Source organism: Pleurodeles waltl, chromosome 1_1 (assembly GCF_031143425.1).
Source record: "Pleurodeles waltl isolate 20211129_DDA chromosome 1_1, aPleWal1.hap1.20221129, whole genome shotgun sequence".
In the NCBI taxonomy this organism is placed as follows: Eukaryota; Metazoa; Chordata; class Amphibia; order Caudata; family Salamandridae; genus Pleurodeles; species Pleurodeles waltl.
The window spans coordinates 283342498-283369134 of record NC_090436.1 but is presented as its reverse complement, the minus strand read 5'-3'; positions in this window follow the sequence as shown (position 1 = coordinate 283369134).

Sequence of the window (26637 nt, the reverse complement as noted above, 5' to 3'; positions counted from 1 at the left end):
CATCTCTCCAACCCAGAACCAAAGTGACTCCAGGGGCTTGCCTCCTCTTTTCTGAAGTCTCAAGGGCACAGAAAACTCCATCTCCCCTGCTACAGCACCTCGACTCTGCCAACTATGAGTCTTGCCCTGCAAAGTAATGCAAAAATTAGTGCAACCACAAATAAGGTATTTTGTTCAGCAGGTCTCACTGGGTCCCTATAGCCAGCCTGCACTTCATTGCAGTCAACCTGAACTTTTAACTTTGTCCCAGTCCGGATGACCAGATGTCCCCGGTTGGAGCAGCTTGTTTCTATGCTTTATTTCACAGCTTATTATTTAATAACTCATATATCAAGTTCTACTTATTGATTTTTGTTATTTTGGTCTTGTTTTGTCCATTTAATTAAGCTCTAACTTTCTAACCATGTTTGGTATCTATTTTGTGTGTTTGTTACTGTTTTACTGTTTGAAAGTTTGCACAAATACTTAACACATTGCCTCTTATGTTAAGTCTGACTGGTCTGTGCCAAGCTACCAGAGGGTAAGCATAGGTTAACCTATGGAGTATTTGTAAATTACAATGACTGGGATTGTGATTCCTACTTGGACAGGGTGAATACTTCTGCCAACCAGAAATCCAATTTCTAACATCAACAAAATAACTAGAGGCAGTCTGGGCTAAAACAGAGGCTTCATATGGCAAACGGGGACTGCTGGACTCTTCCAGTGGTGGTTGGTAATAAACAACTTCATTATTAGAAACAGCAGTTGAAAACTGTAAACTCACATCTGTAGTGTTTCCTGTAATAGCAGTAGTAACAGGAACAAGTGGTATTCAGCATCTGAAGTCCTTAGCCGGGGAGAAGGAATACATGTATTACTTAATGCTTGCAGAAGGGATTTCCTGCAGGATAGCGAGAGGAGGCAAGGAACTACACAGGAGCCCTTGTGGCTTACTGTATACGATTGTAACTACGTGTGGGTGTACTGTAATGGGAGAATACTAAGCGCTCTGGGTAATGAGGTGAATATCAACAAAAGACCTCTGACGGTGCACCCTTGAAAACCCCACCCCTGAGTCTTAAATGTGTGCTGACACACTCCTTGACATCATTAACCACAAGAGGCACTCGTTAAAATAACATATTTCTACAAAATTGAAATTATAGTACTCAGGAATCAGTGTTCATTAAGACAATAATGATATTCCATACATTTCTGAAAGAGATAAGATGACTTTCAACGAATATGTCAATATCCTCAAATTGAATATCAATGTCCAAGTCCAAAAGAAAAGAACTGTCAAATATGTTGCTCCAAACTTGTTACATAATCAGAAATCAAAGTCCAAATTTCTTCAAACAAGATTCAGTAATGTTCTTCAAAAGTATCATGCGATCAATGTCAATTCCAACCTCACATCCAATTTAACAGTCAACACGTGTTTCGTCCTGGAATTTCCCAATGACTTCATCAGGGCTGTAATTATATAAGTTCCTGTTAATACAATCTAGATCCATCATCCAGGTTAAAGACACAACCACTGATACAACAAAAGGTGGGATAGATAATCATTCAAATTCTTAAAACACCTCCGTCCCCAAATGTGATAATACCACATATTGTGATATCACACGCTATTTGTTATTGAATATCGTGCCTCGAAATGATGATTAAAAGCGTGAAATTAGTGCCCAAGTGTAAGAGTTAGTAAATGTGTGTCCAACATAAAGGTTCTAAATCTCACTAAATCACACATCTTACTTATCATTTTGTGACCCTAGTACACAGTGATACACCTAATATACTAATACTATATGAAAATAAACCCATGATAATACCTTCAAATACACAAATCTGTAGTTTAACGTAAATACTCCTTGTTGACGTACCCAGAAACATTCCTGTTATGATGAAATATCTTCTGTTGAACAAATGCAAATATCGGCAAAAAATCTTGCCATTGAAAACATCAAACTGCAACACCACCAAAATCCCTGAGACCACACACATATATATATCTAAAAATAACTAAACCACTCACTTCCAATATGAGTGTTAAGAGTATGCCGTGTTACCAGCACATTCCAAAAGTCTCTACTACCCCTATATTTCTAAACATGTCGATGCATATCACATAATATTTAATATCTCACCCAATTATGAGCACAGTTATGGAATACAGATTCAAACTACCAATCCCAATATTAACCAAGGCATATACTTTCAAAAAATAAGTGTTAAACCTGAACCTTATGTCAGCCCCACTTTGAACAATAATGTTACTCTAGAAACTTCAAAGCTATCATAGCATGCCGCTTTTGCTAAGTAACTCACCTGATATAAAATAACAATCTTGATTTGCAGAATCATAGTGCTGCTTACCATACGCGAGTACGCGTAGGGCTCCTGAATGTCTAAACCGCCATCGGTCGCGTCTCAAAAGCCTTAAATATAATCGAAGTGCTGGATCTCTAGAATCTCGCGCTACTGAACTTGGATATTCACCATAAAAATAAAAGAAGGACAAAACTACTGGCAGCCATCTTAGAAGTGAAATAATACTATTAAACGTAGATGTTCACCATAAAGATAAAGGAAGGACTAAACTACTGGCGGCCATCTTAGAAGTGAAAAAATACGATATCACTATAAGAATACTCAATGAAAAAAAAAATATCATGAATAAATATCAAGTTCCAACAAAGACTGTATACGATTGGCCAAATGGTGTAGCTTTATTAGGTGAATTCAAACAAATATTTTGTTTTTGCAACCAGCATGCAGAGACAAAATCATAGTTCTGTTACCTTGAATACCAAGGAATTGCACTGGTGGTCGGTATGATGGGCCAAACTCTTTCTTATTTGTTCTCTTCTCTCAAACTAGTTCCTCAACTTTACGAATCCAGCTGGAAGATGCTGGGTGCTCCTTCCCTTCATCAGTGGCAAATCATTTGATAGTTTCATGTGAATGCTCATCACATAAATCTTCCTGTAATCAATCAACCAATTAGGTGATATTTGTATAGCAAATAAAGTGGATATCCAGTAGAGTGGGTATCCAGGCCCTTATTGCAGGTGTTTATCAAAAAAGCCAGGTTTCCAGCCCCTTTCTGAAGTGGGTCAGCAAGGGTGCACTGCGGTGGTGGAGGGCATTCCAGGCTTTGGCTGTGAGGAGGGAGAAGGAGAGTCTCCCGGCATGCAGCGGCATATGCATGGAATTTTTGTCAGGACGATGTGTGCCAAGCAGAGGTTCAGGGTCGGTCAGTGGAGGTGAAGGTAGTGGTTCAGGTAGGCAGGTCCTTTGTTGTGGAGGGCTATGTAGGCATGGGTCAGGAACTTGAAGGGGCATCTTCTCTAGATCTGGAGCAAATAGAGGACCTTCAGGTGCTGGGTGATTATGTATCATCTGGAGTCTTTGCATGACTTCGGTGGTGGTGCCTGCGTAGAGTGTGTTGCCGTAGTCTAATAGGCTGGTGACGAGGGCCTGCATCACTGTCTTCCTTGTGCTGATGGGGAGTCACTTAAAAATCTTGCAGAACATGCAGCGCTTGTGAAAGCAGGCTGAGGAAATGGCATTGACCTGGCATTTCATGGAGAGTTTGCTGTCGAGAATGATGCTGAGTTTGTGGCATGATCTTTCAGTGTGGGGGTGGGTCTGAGCTCTGCTGCCCACCAGAACTCATTCCAGAGGGTTGGGTGTCTGCCAAAGAACAGAATATGGGGGTCATTACAACCCTGGCGGACGGTGTTAAAGCTGCGGTAATACCGCAAACAGGCCGGCGGACAAAAAAAGGGAATTATGACCCTGGCGGAAACCGCCAACAAAGACAGCCACTTTAACACACCGCCCGCCACGGCGGTACAGACAAACAGCGCGGCGGTCACCCCCAACAGACAGGCGGAAGACAATGTACCGCCCACAGTATTACAACCTACCAATCCGCCACCTTTTCCAGGGCGGATTCACCGTGGATAAAAACACGGTGGAAACAGCTTTTGCTATGGGAAAACGCTCACCTCAACATATCCCATGAGGAAGGAGGGCACCATGGAGCCGGAATTACAAATACTCCCTGCCCTTGTCTTTCTGCTCCTCTACGACCAACAGCTAAGTAGGCACCGAAGACACCGGTGAGTACTGCACCTACGACACGGGGGAGGGGGGAGGCAAAAGTTAGGGGGACACCCACCAAACACCCCCACCCCCACCCTCGCATATTACAACATACACACCAATGCATTCACAATAAATCACAGTAATAACCCACAATCCCCCCGGAAGAATGAATAGACAATGCGAAATTCGGTCAAACAATGTAATGTGCCAATATACATGTCATACAAAAATATACAGATATATATTTCAAATTCACTCATAATTATAGATACAATACGAGAAGTAGTGCAGATATGTACACAACAATGTCCATGCACCAACAGTCCAAAAATGCATGGGCGAGGCCCACAAACGATACCTGACCACTATCGGAGAGAACACTGCCGGGGCATCAGATTGAAATACTACAGGCACCTCAGGGGGAAGGGAAGGGGGGACACCTCAACCAGATGAATACGAAGCCAGATCCACGACGGGGCTCCATGCCCATTGATGTATCCTGGGGAGTGCAAAGCCACAGTCTCACAAGTCTCTACAGTGGGTGGGTTGCCCACTGTGCCATCCTGGGGAGTGCAAAGCCACAGTCTCACAAGTCTCTACAGTGGGTGGGTTGCCCACTGTGCCATCCTGGGGAGTGCAAAGCCACAGTCTCTCAAGTAGATGCAGTTCTCTACTGGTACTGTGTGGGACTGGTGCCCAGACTGGATGAGTCTCCCTGTGAAAGTTCATGTCCTGTCACTGTCCCAGCTGCACATGGGATAAGGATGCCTGATGTGGCGGCCTTTTCATTCCTACACAGTCTTTGCCCTGTTCAGTGGTGCTTTGACATGGCGGTTCAGGACTGTTCAGCGGTGCTTTGACATGGCGGTCTGTGCCCTGTTCAGCGGTCTTCACCATGGCGGTCTTTGCCCTGTTCAGCTGTGCTTTGACATGGCGGTCTTTACCCTGTTCAGCGGTCTTCACCATGGCGGTCTTTGCCCTGTTCAGCGGTGCTTTGCCATGGCGGTTCAGGACTGTTCAGCGGTGCTTTGACATGGCGGTCTGTGCCCTGTTCAGCGGTCTTCACCATGGCGGTCTTTGCCCTGTTCAGCGGTGCTTTGCCATGGCAGTTCAGGACTGTTCAGCGGTGCTTTGGCATGGCGGTTCAGGACTGTTCAGCGGTGCTTTGACATGGCGGTCTGTGACCTGTTCAGCGGTCTTCACCATGGTGGTCTTTGCCCTGTTCAGCGGTGCTTTGCCATGGCGGTTCAGGACTGTTCAGCGGTGCTTTGGCATGGCGGTTTAGGACTGTTCAGAGGTGCTTTGACATGGCGGTCTGTGCCCTGTTCAGCGGTGCTTTGCCATGGTGGTCTTTGCCCTGTTCAGTGGTGCTTTGATAAGGCGGTCTTTGCCCTGTTCAGCGGTCTTCACCATGGCGGTCTTTGCCCTGTTCAGCGGTGCTTTGACATGGCGGTCTTTGCCCTGTTCAGCGGTCTTCACCATGGCGGTCTATGCCCTGTTCAGTGGTGCTTTGCCATGGCGGTTCAGGACTGTTCAGCGGTGCTTTGACATGGCGGTCTGTGTCCTGTTCAGTGGTCTTCACCATGGCGGTCTTTGCCCTGTTCAGCGGTCTTCACCATGGCGGTCTTTGCCCTGTTCAGTGGTGCTTTGCCATGGCGGTTCAGGACTGTTCAGCGGTGCTTTGACATGGCGGTCTGTGCCCTGTTCAGCGGTCTTCACCATGGCGGTCTTTGCCCTGTTCAGCGGTGCTTTGCCATGGCGGTTCAGGACTGTTCAGCGGTGCTTTGGTATGGCGGTTCAGGACTGTTCAGCCGTGATTTGACATGGCGGTCTGTGCCCTGTTCAGCGGTCTTCACCATGGCGGTCTTTGCCCTGTTCAGCGGTGCTTTGCCATGGCGGTTCAGGTCTGTTCAGCGGTGCTTTGGCATGGCGGTTCAGGACTGTTCAGCGGTGCTTTGACATGGCGGTCTGTGCCCTGTTCAGCGGTGCTTTGCCGTGGCGGACTTTGCCCTGTTCAGCGGTGCTGTGACATGGCGGTCTGTGCCCTGTTCAGCGGTCTTCACCATGGCGGTCTTTGCCCTGTTCAGCAGTGCTTTGACATGGCAGTCTTTGCCCTGTTCAGCGGTCTTCACCATGGCGGTCTTTGCCCTGTTCAGCGGTGCTTTGCCATGGCGGTTCAGGACTGTTCAGCGGTGCTTTGACATGGTGGTCTGTGCCCTGTTCAGCGGTCTTCACCATGGTGGTCTTTGCCCTGTTCAGCGGTGCTTTGGCATGGCGGTTCTGATACGGACATTGGTGTGTGGCATGACGTTCTCTACACTGGGCATTGGTGTGTGGCATGACGTTCTCTACACTGGGCATTGGTGTGTGGCATGATGTTCCTTCATTGCCCAGCGGGGCTGTGGCAGCCGGAGCCCTCCTGGGCTGTGACTCTGGTGGTGGTCTCTGGACCAGTGACGATACTTGGGCCCTCCTGGGCTGTGACTCCGCCGGTGGTCTCTGGACCAGTGACGATACTTGGGCCCTCCGGGGCTGTGACTCCGGCGGTGGTCTCTGGACAAGTGACGATACTTGGGCCCTCCTGGGCTGTGACTCTGGCGGTGGTCTCTGGACCAGTGACGATACTTGGGCCTACTTGGGCCTTCCGGGGCAGTGACTCTGGCGGTGGTCTCTGGACCAGTGACGATACTTGGGCCCTCCGGGGCTGTGACTCTGGCGGTGGTCTCTGGACCAGTGACGATACTTGGGCCCTCCTGGGCTGTGACTTTGGCGGTGGTCTCTGGACCAGTGACGATACTTGGGCCCTCCTGGGCTGTGACTCTGGCGGTGGTCTCTGGACCAGTGATGATACTTGGGCCCTCTGGGGCTGTGACTCTGGCGGTGGTCTCTGAAACAGTGACGATACTTGGGCCCTCCGGGGCTGTGACTCTGGCGGTGGTCTCTGGACCAGTGATGATACTTGGGCCCTCCGGGGCTGTGACTCCGGCGGTGGTCTCTGGACCAGTGACGATACTTGGGCCGTCCTGGGCTGTGACTCCGGCGGTGGTCTCTGGACCAGTGACGATACTTGGGCCCTCCTGGGCTGTGACTCTGGCGGTGGTCTCTGGACCAGTGATGACGGTGCTGGCGGTTGTGTCTGGTCCGCCGGAAATGATGGCGCACTTCTCCGCCGTTACACACACAAGAGGCTGGGCAGAATTCCTCTGGACCTTCCCCACCTTTGTTGGAGTCACAGCTGACTCACCAATCCCCTTCGGACCCATGTCAGTTGTTGTCCCACCAGGAGTCTTAACACGGTCCCTTCGTCCACTCTCCAATTTGAGAGCCTTTACAGGGGGTGGGCTGCCAGTGCCTTGGCTCCGGGTCCTACTGCCTGCCCTACTGGCCGGTGCACTCCACAAGCCTTGAACACGCACCACTGGTATTGGAGGCTTTTTGGCTGAGGCGCTACGACTGGACTGATGAATTGGAGGGTGGGGTGGGGGCAAAAAGGTAAATTTTACAGAGGGACAGTTTCTGATGAACACTGGGATGGGTAGCTGGAGGGGGTCTGGGAGTGGAGGAAGAGGAGGTGGTTGTCGGAGGTGTCACTTTAGCTGTTTTGGGTGCAGGTGCGGGTACTGGAGGCTTTCGTGAGGTGGATGGATGTTGAGTGAGTGATTGCCGGCGTTTGTGTACTTTGGGAGGGGGCGTCACAGACACACTGGGAGAGGACACAGGGGACGTGTACATGGCAGTGGGGGTGGTGAGTGCAGGTGAGCGGCATGGGGTGCCTGGTCTCCTTGTGCGACTCATGGTGCCTGTAGATGTGGTGCATGCAGGTGTGTGTGTAGACGAGACTGGGAGGGAGGAGGGAGAAGAGGAGGAGGGGAACACAGTGGAGACAGTGGATGTTGCTGTGTCTGTATGGGTGTGATGCTTGTGTTAGTGCCTGTGGGATGTGTGGTGCCTATTTTTGCTTGAGCTACTTTTGTGTGTTGACTTGTGTGCATGCTGGTCTATAGGTGTGCTTGGGATGGGGAGGGGTACAGGGGATTGGATCTGGGTGGAGGAAGTTGGAGGGGGGAGGCTAGACACAGGGACAATGGCTGTCATCAGTGCTGAGGCCAGAGATTGCAGGGTTCGCTGAAGGACAGCCTGACCAGAATGAATGCCCTCCAGGAATGCATTACCGTGTTGCAACTCTCGTTCTACACCCTGGATGGCATTCACAATGGTAGGCTGCCCAACAGTGAGTGACCTGAGGAGGTCAATGGCCTCCTCACTGAGGGCAGCAGGGGTGACTGGGGCAGGGCCTGAGGTGCCTGGGGCGAAGGTGATGCCCACCCTCCTGGGTGAGCGGGCACGGGGCGAACGCTGAGGGGCTGCTGGGAGGGCGGTGCTGGTAGGGGAGGTGGCGGCTGTACCTGTTGAAGTGGGGGGCACAGATGGTGTCACCACCACAGGGGAGCTCCCATCGGCGGACGAGTCCGTGTCGCTGGTTGGTGATCCGGTGGCCGACGTGAAGCTCCCCTCACCCTCCGTCCCACTGGTGCATTCTGAGTCCGTGGTGTGGCCCTCCATGGCCATGTGGGATGCAGCTCCCTCGTGCTCCGGTGCCACTGTACCTCCGCCTGTTGATGCTGATGTACAAAAGGACAGGGAGAGCAGGAAAAGGGGGGGAGACAGAAGAAAGAGAGTTTTAGTGCATGGCATTCCGCTACCGTTGGCGGACAAGACAGACGCAGCAGCCCCCTGCATAATGCTGTGCGCCTGCACTCTGCACATGCAATTTCTGGGTTATGGCCTACATGGCAATGGTGGACATCTGCGCACATGGATGCCACAGGGGCAACTATAGCTCGACTTGGCACTCTGCTGAGGTGGGGTTGAGTGCCACATGGCCTACATTACGGAGGGGCCTTGACTACCTAACTCGCCCTGGCCTAGGGACACCCACAGCCCACCTCCCCCACCTTCCCCACCCAGACACCTTCACTGCACGCAAAGTCAGCAGAATGAGGTTGTACTCACCCCCTTGTGTCTGCTGTGATGTCCTCAAGCGTCCATCCAACTCCGGGTAGGCCACTGCCAGGATCCGGAACATCAGGGGGTCATGGTGCGACGGGCACCCCTCCCACATTGGGAGGCCATCCCCAGCTGAGCCTCCGCCGTCTTCTTGCTGCAGCGGCGAATGTCCTCCCATCTCTTCCGGCAGTGGGTGCCCCGTCTCTGGTGGGCCCCCAGGGTCCCGACCTCCTTGGCGATGGCACGCCAAATGTCCCTCTTCTGGTGGGCGCTGACCTACATGACATGCACAAGGTAAGAGGAACAGTCATTACCAACTGCACCGTCGTTGTGAGTGTCCCCCTCCCCCACTCTGGCCTTGTGGCCCATTCATTCCCATGCATTAATGTTCTATGAACTCTGCCCCCTTCCTTCTTCCACCCAGCCCTCTCCACCCAGGCCTAGCCCATACAACGTGCTCGCTGTGTACTTACCTGTTGGTCTGGAGGACCGTAGAGTAGCATGTACTGGGGGAGGACCCCATCCAAAAGTTTCTCCAACTCCTGTGCAGTGAAGGCAGGGGCCCTTTCCCCAGACGCAGCAGCCATCGTCGCTTCCAGACCGAGGTAACAGCAGCACTAGCAGTGTAGGTCCTCTCCTGTCGAAGGTCAGGTATCTAGTGATTGAACAGATAGAAAATGGCAGTGACGTCCGTGGCGGTGTGCATCATCACCGCCGGCGCACCTGTTCATTGGCTCCTGGGACCCATTGGGTCCAATGTTAACAAATGCAGCATTGCGCCGCAGTCTACGACTGCCTACCGCGACGGTGTGCAACGCCAGCGCAGTTACCCCTCAATCCCATTGTCCCACTTTAGAGGTCAGGCAGCCGCCATTTCAGGGGCCCACATGGCTTCATTAACTTCTGCGTCACCAATCCGCCATCCAACTGGAATCCCCCCTGACGTGCAGGTGCTGTCAGTACTCCATTTCCTTGCAAGTGGGTCATTTCAGACTACTGTGGCCATGGCATCAGGGATGTCCCAGCCTGTGTTTTCCAACGTGTTGTCCAGAGTGTTGTCTGCCCTGCTGAAACACGTAAGGAGATACATCATTTTACCTGAGGTGGAGGATTTGGCTACAGTGAAAGGTGACTTCTATGCCCTTGGACATATCCCAAACGTCACAGGTGCTATTGATGGTACCCATGTAGCTCTGGTCCCCCCCCACAGGAGTGAACAGGTGTACAGGAACAGGAAGAATTATCATTCGATGAATGTCCAGATGGTCTGTTTGGCAGACCAGTACATCTCCCAGGTAAAGGCTATGTTCCCTGGCTCTGTGCATGAAGCCTACAACCTGCGGAATAGCAGCATCCCTGATATGATGGGTCAACTCCAGAGGCACCGTGTATGGCTATTGGGGGACTCTGGTTACTCCAACCTTTCCTGGCTATTGACCCCACTGAGGAATCCCAGGACCAGGGCAGAGGAACGGTACAATGAGGCCCATGGGAACGCACCTTCGGCCTCCTGAAGGCCAGGTTCAGGTGCCTCCATATGACAGCTGGATCCCTATTCTACTCACCGAAGAAGGTGTGCGACATCATCATCGCCTGCTCCATGCTCCATAATTTGGCTTTGCGACGCCAGGTGCCTTTTCTGCAGGAGGATGATCCAGATGACGGTGTTGTAGCAGCTGTGGAGCCTGTGGAGCCTGTGGACAGTGATGAGGATGAAGCTGAGGAAGAAGGAAACGACAACAGGGAGTCAGTCATACAGCAATATTTCCAGTGACACACAGGTGAGAACATTTTCAGGTTTAACATTACATTAACTTTCACACGTCTACCTCTATCCTGTTCCTCCACTTCAATCACTATTTGTCAACAGAATTGTACCCTTTAATTTCTGTTTCACAGGTGTGGTAACCTACGTGTCAACTGTTTGCATCCTTCATGGGCTTGTGATGTGTGACATAGGTATGTTAGCCTTACAATGGTACAGCCATTATGACACTGTCATTGATAATACAACGTACCAAATCATAGACTGACTCCAGATTGTTTTGTGTTTCAAGGGTGTTTATTTAAGTGCTCAAAACAATGAAGGGGGATTGTAAAATGGTGATGGGGGATGGTGGAGGAATGTCCATGGCAGAGTCCAGTCTATTAGTCTCACAGGTGCACTGCCCATCTGGGCATTGGAAGTGGAGCTGGGGCAGTTCGACTATGGACAGGGTAACAAAGTGGGACAGTGGGAGGACAATCATGGTGGTCTTATTTCCTGGCGGGGGTCTTGCCATCTTGCTCTGTCCTGTTCCTGGATCTCAGGGACTGCTTGCGTGGTGGGTGTCCGTCTGCAGGGGATGGGGTGCTGGTGTGGTGGTCCTGTGGCGGGCGTCCTGTCCACTAGCGCCGGCGGAGGTGGTGGGCAGTTCATCGTCGTGGCTAGTGTCAGGGGCCCCTTGGAGTGCCACGGTGTCCCTCAAGGTCTGCTGTATGTCCTTCAGCACCCTTACGATGGTGCCCAGGGCGGAGCCGATGGTCCTGAGCTCCTCCCTGATCCCCATATGCTGCTCCTCCTGCAGGCGCAGGGTCTCCTGCAACTTGTCCAGGACCGTGGCCATCATCTCCTGGGAGTGGTGGTATGCTCCCATGATGGAGGATAGGGCCTCGTGGAGAGTGGGTTCCCTTGGCCTGTCCGCCCCCTGTCGCACAGCAGCCCTCCCAGTTCCCCTATGTTCCTGTGCCTCCGTCCCCTGGACCATGTGCCCACTAAAACTGCCCCCAGGTCCCTGTTGTTGTTGGGATGGTGGGTTACCCTGGGTGCCCTGTAGTGGTGGACACACCGCTGATTGACCTGACCTGGGTAGGGAGGTTTGGGCCCGGTGGGTGGGTGCTGTGCTGGTGTTACCAGAGGGTGGAAGGTCGGTGTTGGGCTGTGCCTGTACAAGGGGAACCGACTGTCCTGAGGCCCACGATGGTCCGGGCTGGTCATCAAGACCCAGTAGGGCAGAGCTACTCTTGTCACTGTGGGCCTCTTCTGTGGGTGGAGTGGTGTTGTCTGGACCCTCTGGTGTGGTAACGGTCCTTCGGGTTCCTGCAGGGGTATAAGAGCATGATTATTGCATGGGTATGTGCAGTGAGCATGCTTTAGTGAGGGGTGTCCATGCTTAGTTGTGTCATGCAGGGCTTGGTGTTGGGATGGGTGGTTAGTGTTATGAGTAGATTAGTGAGGATTTTGAGTGATAGGGGAGGGTGTGAGGGTGGGGGTGTGTGATAGCATGCAGGTAGGGTGGGGGATATGATAGTTGAGATTTGACTTACCAGTGTCCCATCCTCCACCGACTTCTCCGAGGCCCTCAGGATGCAAGATGGTCAAGACTTGCTCCTCCCATGTTGTTAGTTGTGGGGGAGGAGGTGGGGGTCCGCCGCCAGTCCGCTGCACCGCAATGTTGTGCCTGGAGACCGTGGAACGCACCTTCCCCATTGGTCGTTCCACCTCTTCCTGATGTCCTCCCTATTTCTTGGGTGCTGTCCCACGGCGTTCACCCTGTCCACTATTCTGCGCCATAACTCCATCTTCCTGGCTATTGATGTGTGCTGTACCTGTGATGCGAATAGCTGTGGCTCTACCCGGACGATTTCCTCCACCATGACCCTGAGCTCCTCCTCGGAGAAGCGGGGGTGTCTTTGGCGTGCCATGGGGTGGTGTGGGTGAGGTGTGGGGTGGTGTATGTGGTGATGAGTGTGGTGAGTGTAGTGGTTTGTGGTGTTTTGGGCGTGGATGTTGTGTGGGTGATGGTGTTGTGTGCCTCTGTGTGATGGGGTTGTCAATTGCTGGGCTGTCTGTCTGGCCTTCTTTCAGAATTTCTGGTCGCAGGTGTTTGTGGGTGATGTGAGTGTGTATTTTATATTGTGTTTGGTGTGTGGGACTGTTGTTTGTATGTGTATCAGGTATGTGTATTTGGAATTGTCCAATGTGGCGGTGCTTTGTAGATGTGTGTGTATTTTGAGCGCGGCGGTGTGTACTGCTAATGGAATACCACGGTTGAAAGACCGCCGCATGGATTTGTGGGTCATAATAGCATGGGGTGTTTCTGTTGGCGTGGAGGTGGAGGATTTGTTTCCGCCAGTTTATCACTGACCTTTGGTGTGGCGGTGTTGTGTTGGTGTCTGTATTTCGGCGAATTTCGAGATGTGTGTCATAATAGCTGTGGCGGTCTACCGCGGCTGCGGCGGTGTATTGGCGGTCTTCTGCACGGAGGTAAGCACCTTTTACCGCCAATGTTGTAATGACCCCCAAAATGTTTTGTCCATGTTGAGCTTTAGGTAGTTGTTCTTCATCCAGCTGTATACATTGTTCATACTGCTGTGGAAGCTGGTGTTCATCTTGGTGGGATCTGTTGAGAGTGAGAGGACGAGCTGCATTTCTTCAACGTAGGATATGATGTTGATGTGTGATTTCACAATGTCTGTGAGTGGTGTCATGTAGACATTGAAGAGTGTTGGGCTTAGGGAGGAGCCTTGGGGGATGTCGCAGATGGCATGCTTGCCCTGTGAGGTGAAGGGGGAGAGGCACACTCTCTGGGTGCATCCCATGAGGAAGGATGCCATCCTTACGATGACATGGTCTGTGACGGCCCATCTGGTGTAGTCGATTGACCAGTGTGTGGTGGGAGAAGGTGTGAAAGGTGGTGGAGAGGGCGAGGAGGATGATGGCGACTGCTTCTCCTCTGTCGAGGAGGGTGCAGATGTCATCTGTTGTGGCAATCAGAGCTGTCAAGCCTGTTTGGGAGGGCCCTAGCAGGTTGCTTCTCTCCAGGTGTTCAGTGAGTTCGAGGTTGATGGCCTTCTCCAACATCGCAGCGGGTAACGGGCACAGAGAGATCTGGTGGCAGTTCTAGAGCTCACTGGGGTCTGCAGAGTGCATGTTTCCAAGCTTCTGGAAAAGTGGCCATGGTTAACAAGGCATTGAGGATGTCGGTGAACTGGCAGCTGATCTTGTTTCTTCTGAGGTTGAAGATCCTGTGGGGGCAGGGGGCAGTAGGTGCTCCCAAGTGGATGGATCCCATCAGTGTGATTGTGCTTGGTGTGCTCAGTTGTCCCCTTGTGGTGAGCAGGTGGTCAGCAGTGGAGGCTGATGGGATGCTGGGGACATCGGAGGGCTGGGGATCGAAGTTATTGTAGATGGTTTCTAGCTTGTTGTGGAAGTGATAAGCGAGGGCATCACAGAGTTTTTGTGAGGGGGATGGAGTTTTCAATGGCTGATGTGCAGGCAAGTAATGGTAAAGAGTTCCTTGGTTTGATTGGTGCTGTTCTCGATCCGGTGGGTCAGGGCCTCTTTTTTTTGCAGCTCTGCTCAGGTGGTGGTAGTCGTTGAGGGCCATTTTGAAGGTGGCTCGGTCAGCATGGTTCTTGCTGGTGCACCATCTTCTCTCCAGTTGTTTACACCTGCATTTTGATTTGCTGAGTTCTGGGGTGTACCAGCTGGCTTTCTTGGTGGTTCTGTGGGTCTTTGCTGGTTTGGTTGGGGCAACCAGGTCGGTGGTGCTGATGATCCAGCTGTTAAAGTTCTGTACTTCCTGATCCAAGTTGCTGTTAAATTTTAGGCTGTGAGGTGCTGAGGGCATTGGTCCATTGCTGTTGAGGGACCTTGGTCCAACTGTGGGATGGGGTGCTGTGGTTGATGGGAGTGATGCGGGGGATCAAGTGAGGGTGAAGTGTACAATGTAGTGGTCTGAGCAGGTGAGTTCCTTGGTGTGGCTGTAGCTGATTCTGTTGCTAGAAATGAAGATGGGTACAACGTGTGTCCTGCTTTGTGCATGGGGCCCATGACCAGCTGCTTGAGGCTGATGTTGTCCAGTCTTTCCAGTAGGTCAGTGGGGTTAGTATCGGTGGGGTCATCCAAGTGGCAGTTGAGTTCAGAGTGATGAATTCAGTGATGGCATCGCTGAGGCTGGTTCTTGGTCTTAGTGGTCTATATGTAGGGGTGACTTTGATGGTGGTGTTGTCACTTGCGTGGAGATGGAAGTTCATGTGTTCCATGATGGGTGCAGTTTCGTCATTGGTAATGGTGTAGGTGATTGATTCCTTGTGTATGATGGTGATGCCACCTTTGTGCCTGTTGGTGTGGCTGGGGGTGTTTCATTTTGTAGCCAGGGGCATTGACGTGGTAATGTCCAGCCAGAGACAGAGACGAGTCAGGTCTCTCTGTGTGTAAGACAGCAAAACATTCATTAACGTCAAAAAGAGTGTCACTGTACAAGGATTATCAACATCTGAAACGTACATCTGGATACTAAACAGGACCTCATAGGGAGTCCAGCCTCCCAAAGAGCTTCTAGGCATTTTATTTAAAATGCTCTGGACTCCATACAGATGATGGATCCAACTACAACCTGAACCTAATACTCTAGCTCATGGGTACTCACAAACATTTACCCAGGGGCCGCACTGTTTGGTCTGTGATGTGACCGAGGGCCGCAGTCGGAGGGCTGGCGGTGGGGAGGGGTAGTGTTAAAGTGGTTGTAGGGTAAGTGAAGCGTATACATCTAGTGTCTGAATTGCACAATGTGAAACAGAAACTTGGGTATAAATCATGGCTTTGCCACTTAACCAAATTGTGTGATCCTAGGCAAATGTTTGACCCCATTTTACTTCCTTTTTTCTTTTTCTTCATCATCACATATAAGAACCTTGAACTACGTCTTCAGGATGTATGCTGCATAATACCTTCTGTGTCTGATTTAATAAAACATGTTGTTCATGTATAATAGAAACCCAACCCTCCCAAAGAGTTCACGTAACAACTGGCTTGCCTCTTAGTTCACATTGTTGTCAGGGTGTGTGGGGGGAGTTAGGGGTATGAAAGTTTCTAAATTTATGTTTGAAAACTTTCACTCTAAAAATACTTCTCATTGCAGTGATATAATTGTGTGTACTAAGGTGAAACGGTTCTCAGGTTAATGAAATGCACTTTTTAAATTTCAAACAGATCATACTTTTATATTTTTGCTGCACGATGTCTTTAATAATGAAGGTGTTTCTAAAGTTGAGTTCCGGGACACCCTAGTTACTCCCTTTTCAATTAGCCTCCAATTAAATACTTGCCCGTTTATAAAACCATTTTTAGTGCTGGTGCCAAGTCGAATAAACAGCAGCACAGTGCTGCTGTTGACCTGGGGGCCTCATGTAAATGTCAGGAGGGCCACATGAGGCCACTGGGCCGTACTTCCAGTATCACTGCTCTAGCTTTTAAGGACTGCTTTACGTCACAGTTCTTCTTTTCCACTATTGAATTTCCCTCAGGATCATAGGGAAAGCAATAATGTACAGCAACACCCAGAGTTCCCATGGTATCGCTGTAAGCCTTAGAGGCAAACACAGGTACCTGGTCTAAGTGGAATGCTGCTATGGCATAGATCCCCATAAAGTCTTTCAAATCTTTAATAATAGTTTGAGCATCAGTTGATCGCTGTGGCCACACACAAAGAAATATAGAACATGAATCTATTACTAGTAGAATACATTTAAATGCACCATCTAAGTTCAAAGGTCCACAATGACCTAAATACACAAATCTGAGAGGTTCGTTTGAAACTAAGAGGGATATCTGTGGTAGACACTCTGTGGTGGAACCTTTAATATGCTGACAGATGTCACAACTGAGGACATACTTTTTCATCTGCTTGTACAGACCTAGTCACCTATTGTGCTTCTGAAGTATGGAAACGGTAGCCGCCACTCCAGCATGTGCAGACACTAGCCACTTATGTGCTGCTATGATTCATTCTATCCTGTGGTTCTTGTTGGGTATCACATGACCACCTACCCCAGGAATGTGGGCCAAAGGAATATTTTGGGCACTCAAAAGATAGGAATAATTTTGTGGATTTTTTTAGGTAAGTGAGCGCCACTCATGAACCAGTAATGACAGGCATGATGTCATCATCTACCCTCATGTGAGAACGAGAATTCACAGCTACTACAGAAGCCTAGATCACTGCTTTTGGTGCTTCATCAGCCAGTAAGTTTCCTGTATAATGTATTCCAACACTTTGATGACTCCATGTATGAATTATACAAACCCACCTTTCCCCAAAGCAGGTTATGCTTGATAGTATTCCCATTGTAGACTCTGAATCCATTGAGATGCCAATAATGAAAGTGTGGTAAGACTGGATGCAGTAATAAGCATCACACACTAACAGTGAGTGGAATTCAGGATTGGTATTTTTCAGTGGCAGAATTAGTGGGCACAATGTATTCTTGTTTGTACTGAAGGAAATCCTGAGTCTACAAAGCTGGGTCAAAGACACAGTCTACATCAGTAGCTGTGAAGGAAGTGTCAAGGAAGTGGCCCGTTGTATCAATCTTGGATATGAGGTTTTCACATTAGAGATGCTTGCCTTGGGACAGTGTTTCCCCTGAGCCAATGGTCTTTCCTTCATGGCAGCCATCTGAACTGCAGTCAATATTTTTTTAGTGGATGCAAAATGCATTTCTGCATTGGGATCTAAATGTCCTTCATATGCAATCAGCACTGTGTCTCATTCGTTTAAAGTGACATATGTACAGTCAGTGGAAACCACAATTATGCTCATCACTAGATTTATTGTATTAATGAGTACGTAAGTGTCTGGATGCAAACATATAATTTTGCAATAATCTAAGTATTAGTGTATGTTATAATGTCCAATATGTACTGGAAAAATTAAATCATGCAACAGTTTAACCCATTATGAATAATCTGGTATGTATGTTCTACCAAACTTCAGAAAGCCTAACAATGACTGTATCTTTTTTATAGTATTTTGTGGTTGTAAAAGAGCAAATTTCTCTAAGAAATATGGGGCAAGGCTTTTGCCTTCATTGGACGGCTCATGTCTCAGAAACAGGGCAAGGAGGTAAGTAATTTTAGAAAATTGAATTTTTAGCCATATTCTGTAGATTCCAATACTATGCAATCTACTCTTGCAAGTCATTGCGCATTAGATAGAGATCATCAACATAGGACAATGCTTCTGAGCCAATTTCTTGTAAACTTGATGGCAGCGTACAATCCAGGGCTGTTCTTATACTCTTGAGGAAGTCGACAGAACATTCTCTGTGACTCCAGGGCAGAGATCACCATTAAATCTCTGCTTTCATGTGTTACATTTTGACAGAAAAACCATTGGAAATGTCCAATGTTGTTTTGTATTTTTTACAGACTACAATGTTTATTAACGCCATACTGGGTGAATTCTAAATTGCACAAGTGCAAGTGTGGCTGTTTAAATATGTTTAGTCTAATACTATAAGATAGGAATGATCTGGTTTTATTACAGGAAAGAGACGATTATTCATAGGAGGCATACAGGGTTCAATTACTCCCTGTTTTTCAAGTTATGAGAGAATTTCCCTTACTGAAACTTTTGCTCTACGTTTGATAGGGTATTGTGGTTGCACTTGTGGACTTCTGGACTAAAGCTTATAGGTATTATATAGTAAGGGGAACCCTTATCCCAACCTACATGATTACTGTATAATGCAGGGGCTTATGCATAAGCTCAGTCCTTGGTATATACTTGCTTAACTGCTTCAGGATCAATAACAGAGAAAGAAGGTGTGGCAGGGCGTTACCACTGGGGCAGAACACACCTGGGCGAAAGAGCCCCGAGTTGGCCCTTGAGTCCCCCAGGGGGACGAATAAGGGAATAACACCTGTACGCACCCAGGAGTGTGCGGACGTTGGAGAGGAGTAAGTAAAGATGGAGGAGCACGGAGGCGGGGAGACAGTCGCGTACAGGAGGGAGAAAGAAGGAAAGAGACAACGGGAAGAGGGAAGCAAGGACAAAGCAGAAGAAGAGAACCCAGAGAGCCAGAAGGATCACAGAGCAGAGAGAGAACTGTGGAGAGGAGCGGAGAGCAACGGGGGACATTGGCTAGTCCAGGTACAGGACCGCTTGCACGGTCACATAACACCGGTGCTAAGGAGAGTGGGGGAGGCAAGAAGGGGCTGGGGATGAAAGAGGGTGGACACCAAGGGCACACCTAAGGAGACAAGGAACTGCAGTCTATCCCTTTTTTCTACCCACTAACGACACGGGGAGAATTCCCTACTACACCAAGGATTCACCGGGGCAGCATGTTATGCACCAAAAAGGGTGAATCACGTAAAGAACAACTCAGAAACCCCATTGAATGCATAAAGAGACCCAGAATGAAGGAATACTTACCTGACCATGTCCTTTTTGTTATTTCCCCCTGCTCCCGCTGTTCATCTGTTGTGGGATCCCTGAGAATACTAGAAGACCCGGTGGAAGAAAAGGGAGCTGTTACCAGCGGGAAAGAATGCGAAGACCAAGAAAGGACTACATCCTGGGCAGAACCCATGAACAAAGATATATATCTTGAGAATTTCTGTGCAGCTAACAGAATAAAATAAGTTGGTTAATGTCACCTCCCTGACTGGGCTTCATGGGTACACCCTACCACAGTGGTGTCAGAAGTTGGATGTTATATATTTGCCCAGAGAAAACAAAGGGACCAGGGAGGCAAAATCATCTCTAGAAGATATGATCACCGAACTTGCAGAGGGACAATGACACATGCAACTAGTGTGGGAGGAACAAGTAATGGAGGCACAAACGGACAGAGAGACACTACAGAATGCCTTGAAAAGCCAAGCAACTATAATAGCAAGCAACCAAATGGTCCATGAAACAACCATCCAAAAGCTTACTGACAGGATTGCTACCACCAGGGTCCACCAGAATGTACCAAGTTCAGTGTTGCAAGAAACCAGGAGGGGGATGACCCTGACACATTCTTCACCAATTTAGAAATAGTAGCCACATCAGCCCGTTGGCCCCAGGAACGGTGGGGACAGTATGTAGCCCCACTTCTAACTGGCGCTGTACTGTCAGCATATCAAATAGTCAATCCAGTAGGGGTAACTCCTTATGGGGGGAAAGAAGGCTATACTGGAGAGGATGGGGCTCGATAAGGAAAACTACCGGTTCCGCCTCCGTAGGACAAAGTGGACCCCCTCTGAGAATCCCAGGGCTTCTTTTTATAGGGGTCAAGGCAAGGGATTTAAGTGACTAAAACCCATGGAAAGCACAAAAGTGGAGATCATACAGACCTTACTCTTGGAACAATATCTGGAGGCAGTACCGACCAACACCCATAAGTGGATAAAACAACACCCTGAGATCACAGTTACTTCTGCTATCGAACTGGCCTGCACCTTTCATAGAGCTCCAGATTTTAGAATGACCCTGGTGAAAGGGGCTATGCAGACTCCAAAAGCTATTCATATTGCTCCAACCCCAAGGACCTACCCTCGATATCCCTTAGAGGGTTCCCTTAAAGAACGCTTTCTGCCCAAACATCCCAGTCAAGTTCCTCAATGCTACAATTGTGCAGAATAGGGCCACATAGCTCGGAACTGTCCCCTTAAAAAACGCCCCAGAACCAATGGACATGATACTGACAAGGGGTGGAGTCATGTTGGCTACCGGGAAGACCCCTCAGTATGTGCAAATGAGACAACCACACAGGCACTAATAGACTCGGGTGTAGTCAGACCGTGATTGATGAGAAACTTGTCCAACGACAAGTGGGTTGAAGGGTAGTCTGTGGTCATCAGTTGTGTCCATGTGGATAGTAGGACATATCCTGTGGCGGAAGTAACAATAAACTGGAGGGGCTGTGAAGAGAAGGTCCGTGCTGGGGGAATACCCAGACTGGCGGAGGGTATAATCATAGGAACTGACTATCCAGATTTCCAGAGCTAGTTGGAAGCCTCAACATCACAGAACCCCATAAAAACATGGTTGGACGACACACCTTTCTCTACCAGCAATATAGAACCCGGCAAGGACAGAGTGAAATTAACCAAATGATAAAAGATGATACAGAGAGGAAAACATCACCTATATAACAAATCTGACAATCCTATTCCTTATCCTGCAGAGAAGAGAGTCTTGTCAACATCAGGGGATTTCAGAGTATGTCAGAGGGAGGACCCTACTTTAAAACATGCCTGGACTTCTGCCGTCACTAACCCTACAGGGCAGGTGGGTCCCTATTTCCTTGTTAAGAATGGGATGTTGTTTAGAATGGTTCAACAAAAAGGGTCCGTATAATTTTATGGAGAGGATCCCCCAAGTAACATACAGGATAGAAATCCCGCACAACTCCAGAAAAAGCCAAATCTATCATGTCAATCTCCTTAAAACCTGGGAGGGGGATAAAACTCTACCCCTTAGGAATGGCTCTAACCTCCTCATTACAAATACCAAACCCTTAGAAGTACCTCTACTCCCTTTATCTGAAGAAGAGGAGGAAACTCAACCCTCTGTTAGTCCGAAACTGACAGAGAAACAGAGAACAAATAATTAATCTGATCATGAGAAACAAGGGGGTCTTTTAAAAAATTTCTGGGAAAACTAGGTTGATACAGCATCATATTAAAATGGAGGAGGGGAAAACGGTGTGTCAAAAACCATAACTCTTCAAGAGGCCAGGAGAAATTTGGTAGAAAAAGAAATGAGGGAGAGGCTAGATGCCTGTATAATAAAACTGTCCAACAGTCCTTGGTGTTCCCCGGTGGTATTATTTCCAAAACCAAATGGGACTATACTTTTCTGTATTGACTTTTGCCAACTCAATGCTACTTCCCGTTTTGATACATATCCCATGCCACATGTGGACAAATTAATAGAACGGTTAGGCCAAGCCTGCTATCTCACCACCCTAGGCCTCACTAAGAGATACTGGCAGATATCCCTGAACCCCCTTGATAAAGAGAAGACAGCCTTCTCTCCCCCTTATGGCCTTTATCTGTTCACAGTGTTACCTTTGGGCTACACATGGCTCCAGCTAGCATTCAGTGTCTCATTGACGTTAAATTAAGACCCCACCAGGACTACACAGCAGCCTACCTGAATGATATAGTCATATACAGCTGTACCTGGAGCCAGCACCTAGAGCATTTAGCAAATGTCCTACAGTTCCTTCAAGAGACAGGCGTAACGGCAACTCCAGAGAAATGCAGCATGGCCAGGAGTTCAATCAACTATCTTGGGTATGTCATAGAGAAAGGACAGATAAGACCCCAAATGGATCAGGTTGGATTAGGAAGATCTCTGTCCCTAAAACAAAATGCGACATATGGTCATGTTTGGGGGTGGTGGGGTATTATAGGCAGTTTATCCCACACTATTCCACATAGGAAGGCCCCTTGACAGATTTACTAGAGAAAGACCGACCCAACAAGACAACCCACTTGAAGGACGCCCAATACCGCAGCTGTCAAAGACTGAAGGAGTTGGCCACCAATCCTATGTTACAGTGTCCCGACTTCCAAAAATCCTTATTGCTACAGACGAATGCCTATGATCAAGGATTAGGGGCTGTCCTTTCACAGGATGATGAGGAAGGACACCGTCACCCCGTAGTGTACATCAGCAGAAAACTACTACAGAGAGAGAAGAACTATCCAACCCTGAAAAAATGTTGTGCCATGAAGTGGGCTCTCAAAGCTTTACAATATTACCTGTTGGGCCGACCTGACCTACAGCATTGGTGGCTCCATTGTATACGGTCCCTACAAATCAAGTAGGATGATGTATCTGGGCAACATGAACATCAGTGTATAGGGACTCAGTCTGCCTATACCATCAGGAAATGTTGACCTGGCTCCTAAGCAACTCACTTTGCCACATCTGAATCATACCAGGGTACCAGATGGTATCTGCAACCTCGAACATGACTACTCAGATTCCCATGGAAATCTTTAAACAGATCTACACTTTTGTTGTCACTCTGCGTGCCCAAGATGAGACACAAGAAATATGCAGAAATGTAGTTTCAAACATTTACTACGGCAATCATATTCTTATATAAAAAAAATGATCTGTGATTATTAGGCGAAAGAGACAGAGCATGGTAAACAGTGATACAAAAACGGTGAAGAAGATAAACATGATAATATTATTATGTTAGTACACTCCTATCTGCTACTACCTACACTTGCAGGAGCATAGTGGGAGTATCCTCTGACAGATCAACTGGGACAGCATAACTCTCTCATACCTGGGTAAGATGTCTCAGGAAGCCAGTCTGGTGTAGTGCAGGCTATTGTCATTGCAGGCTAGATAGAGGTCAGAGTCAGCAGGGCTGCATTCCGGCCACAGTGCACTGTGTTCCAGAAGTGCTCCTCGACCAAGGTTACACAGAGGCAGTTTTTATAATACAAGCACCATTCGTATTGCACTGTCAGAGGTGCAGAGTCAGTGCAATGATATATCTGCAAATGATGTGCTGTCTCTACAGACAATCTTAATACTTAGGGCATCATGTTCTGTCAGCCTAGCCATGGAGGAAGTATACAGACTGGATGGCAGCAGCCCTTACAAGAATCATGCTGCATGTACAGTGATTTCTCAGTACATTTTCGCATGAGCGAAAAGCTCAGTAAAAAGTCACCATCAGAAAGAAAGGCTAATTTAAAATGTGAAATCTAAAATGGATGCTCTACTCAGGCCCTAGCGTGCTTTACTACACACCTAGACATTTGATAGTAGCATTATTGACTGGCAACAATTACAGCAGGTGTGTAGGTAGTGTTGAAATGTTCAAGACTTCTCTCCCAGTGTAGATTTCAGCTTCAGGAGGAGGAGATGGCAAAACAGATTCTAGGATTCTTGAACACAGCTTCCCACCTCAGAGTTCGGGATATCCTTGTTCAGTCCTCTAGCATGAATATTTTTCCTCCTAACTCTGTTTTCATAATTCTTCATTTCTAGTATGACCTGCTTGGAAGCTAGCTCATCCCTCTCATGGGCTTGTTCAGCCAATCCACTCTCACGGTAGTCAATTCTGGTTTCAGCCTTTTGAACAGAGTGAATCAGGACATAAAGAGCTTTTAGGGAGTTGAGTTGAAGGGAGGCCATATTTGTTTTGAGTTCCAAGAGTAAAAGTTGGCATCTGCTTCCATTGATGGAGATTGCAAGTTCTGGTGCTCTTGGCTGATATCCAATTCCAGCTGTGTGGAAGAACTCGGATGAAGCCCTTATCTCCTTTAGATTGATGAAACATCTCTTTAATGGATGGGGTTTTAGAAGCTTTCTTTTAGCAGCTGCCACCTCAAGAACTGAAGGCATCCAACCAAGTTAGAAAAATTACCCAAGAATGCAAAACTAATGTGGTGATAAGGCAAGAACACAAAATGGTTATGTGCCACTATACGATCAGCTAGTGTTCTATTGAGTTGTGTTATGTTGATTTGTATGTTACACCAATCACCTGAGATGGTATACAAGCCCTTGGGCAGGTGGAGGTGTGTGAGCAGGTCTTCTCAATCAAGTTGGAGGCTCAGTGGTTATGGAAGGGGGAGGACTCCACTCATGATGGGGGCCCACACTAGAAGTAGGCCCCAGCAATGGGTAAATGCGGTATGGAGGTCCCGTCATGAGTGCTGGACCCAGTCACGACCTTTCTGAATCAGGTCCATAGTGAGGCAGAACATAGATGTCTAGGGGCATATTTATACTCCGTTTGCGCCGAATTAGCGTTGTTTTTTTCGACGCAAATTCGGCGCAAAACCAACGCCATATTTATACTTTGGCGTTAGACGCAGCTAGCGCCAAAGTATGAGGAAAGAGCGTCATTTTTTTGCGTGAACGCCTTCCTTGCGTTAATGAGATGCAAGGTAGGCGTTCCCGTCCAAAAAAATGACTGCGACACAAATGCGTCGTATTTATACTCCCGGGCAAAAATCACGCACGGGAGTAGGCAGGGCAAAAACCCCCGCATTTGCGCCTCTTTTTAACGCCTGGGTCAGGGCAGGCGTTAAGGGATCTGTGGGCTCAAAATGAGCCCACAGCTGCCCTCCCATGCCCCCAGGGACCCCCCCTGCCACCCTTGCCCACCCCAGGAGGACACCCAAGGATGGAGGGACCCATCCCAGGGACATTCAGGTAAGTTCAGGTAAGTATACATTTTTATTTTTTTTATATATTTTTTTGGCATAGGGGGGCCTACATGCCTCAATGCCCAATGACCATGCCCAGGGGACATAAGTCCCCTGGGCATGGCCATTGGGCAAGGGAGCATGACTCCTGTCTTTACTAAGACAGGAGTCATGTAAATGGCGTCTGGGCATCGTTAAAAATGGCGCAAATCGGGTGGAGGCGATTTTTTAGCGTCAACCTGACTTGCACCATTTTTAAGACGCCCTAACGCCATTTTCCCGAACACCGGCGCTGCCTGGTGTACGTGGTTTTTTTCCACGCACACCAGGCAGCGCCGGTCTGCTAGCGCCGGCTAACGCCATTCAATAAATACGGCGCCCGCATGGCGCTTCAGAATGGCGTTAGCCGGCGCTAAACTTTTTGACGCTAAACTGCGTTAGCGCAGTTTAGCGTCAAAAAGTATAAATACGGGCCCTAATGCTTTGGTAAAAGTGTATGTGGCTGTTCAGGTATTCTGGTCCTGTGTTGTGTACATCTTTGTATGTGTGCATGAGAAGTTTGAAATGGCCGCGGTTGTGAATGGGGAGCCATTGTAGCTTCCTGAGGTGCCTTGTGATGTGGGTACGGCATGAGAGTTCAAATATGAGTCGTGCAGTGGTGTTCTGGATGGTGTAAAGTTCATGAGTTGTTTGGAGGTTCCAGCGTAGAGTGTTGTCGTAATCATGCCTGCTGCTTGTGTGACGGTCAGTCTGGTGACATGTTGTTAATGGAAGATATTGGCAAGCAGTGTATATGTGTATGTTGAAAAGGGTGGGGCTGGGGGACGATGTCAACATCAGGGCAGTGCGCGCTCTACGGGCGACTGGAATGCAAAAATCCAGCACTTTCAAGATAACGTATTTCATGCATTGTGCTGATGTGCTGTTGTTTAACCTTTTGCATTGCAGAGTTTAATCCTGAAGACTTATATTCAAGGTGCTTATAAATACTGTTCATTTGCAATGTATTGCTGCGGGCTTTCAGAGTGTGTCAGGGTGTGGTCCCTTTCCAGGGCCTTCTAGAAGCTTCCTCTGCAGCATCACTGGGTGTGGTTGTGGGCTGGGCCAAGACTCTATATAAGGGAGCCAGCCCAGCTCCACGTGCTCACTATTCAGAGGTCCTGGTGCAGAGCAGCAGCAACTTCCTGAGCTCCTGTTCCGGAGGCCTACTTTGATCTTCCAGGCCTTGCCCTTCACTTTGTTGATGATTCTTGATCAGGGCGGTAAGACGGAGGTCAGGCTGGGCCCCCGATCCCGTTCTCGAAGGTTTTCGAGTTCTTGGGCTTAATTTTCATGATAAATGATTTTACCTTGTGCGTGTGAATGTGCACGTGGGTTTTTCTGGCATTTGCATGCTAGCATTCGAATCGGCAGGACCAGCGATTCATTTCTTGTGCCGAACTCATGATATTCATTGTATGCTACCATTTCATGGCATTTGCAAGATAACATTCGAATCGGCAAGACGTGCAATTCATTTCTTGTGCTTAACTCGTGATATTCATTGTGCGCTACCATTTCTTGGCATACACATGGTGGCATTC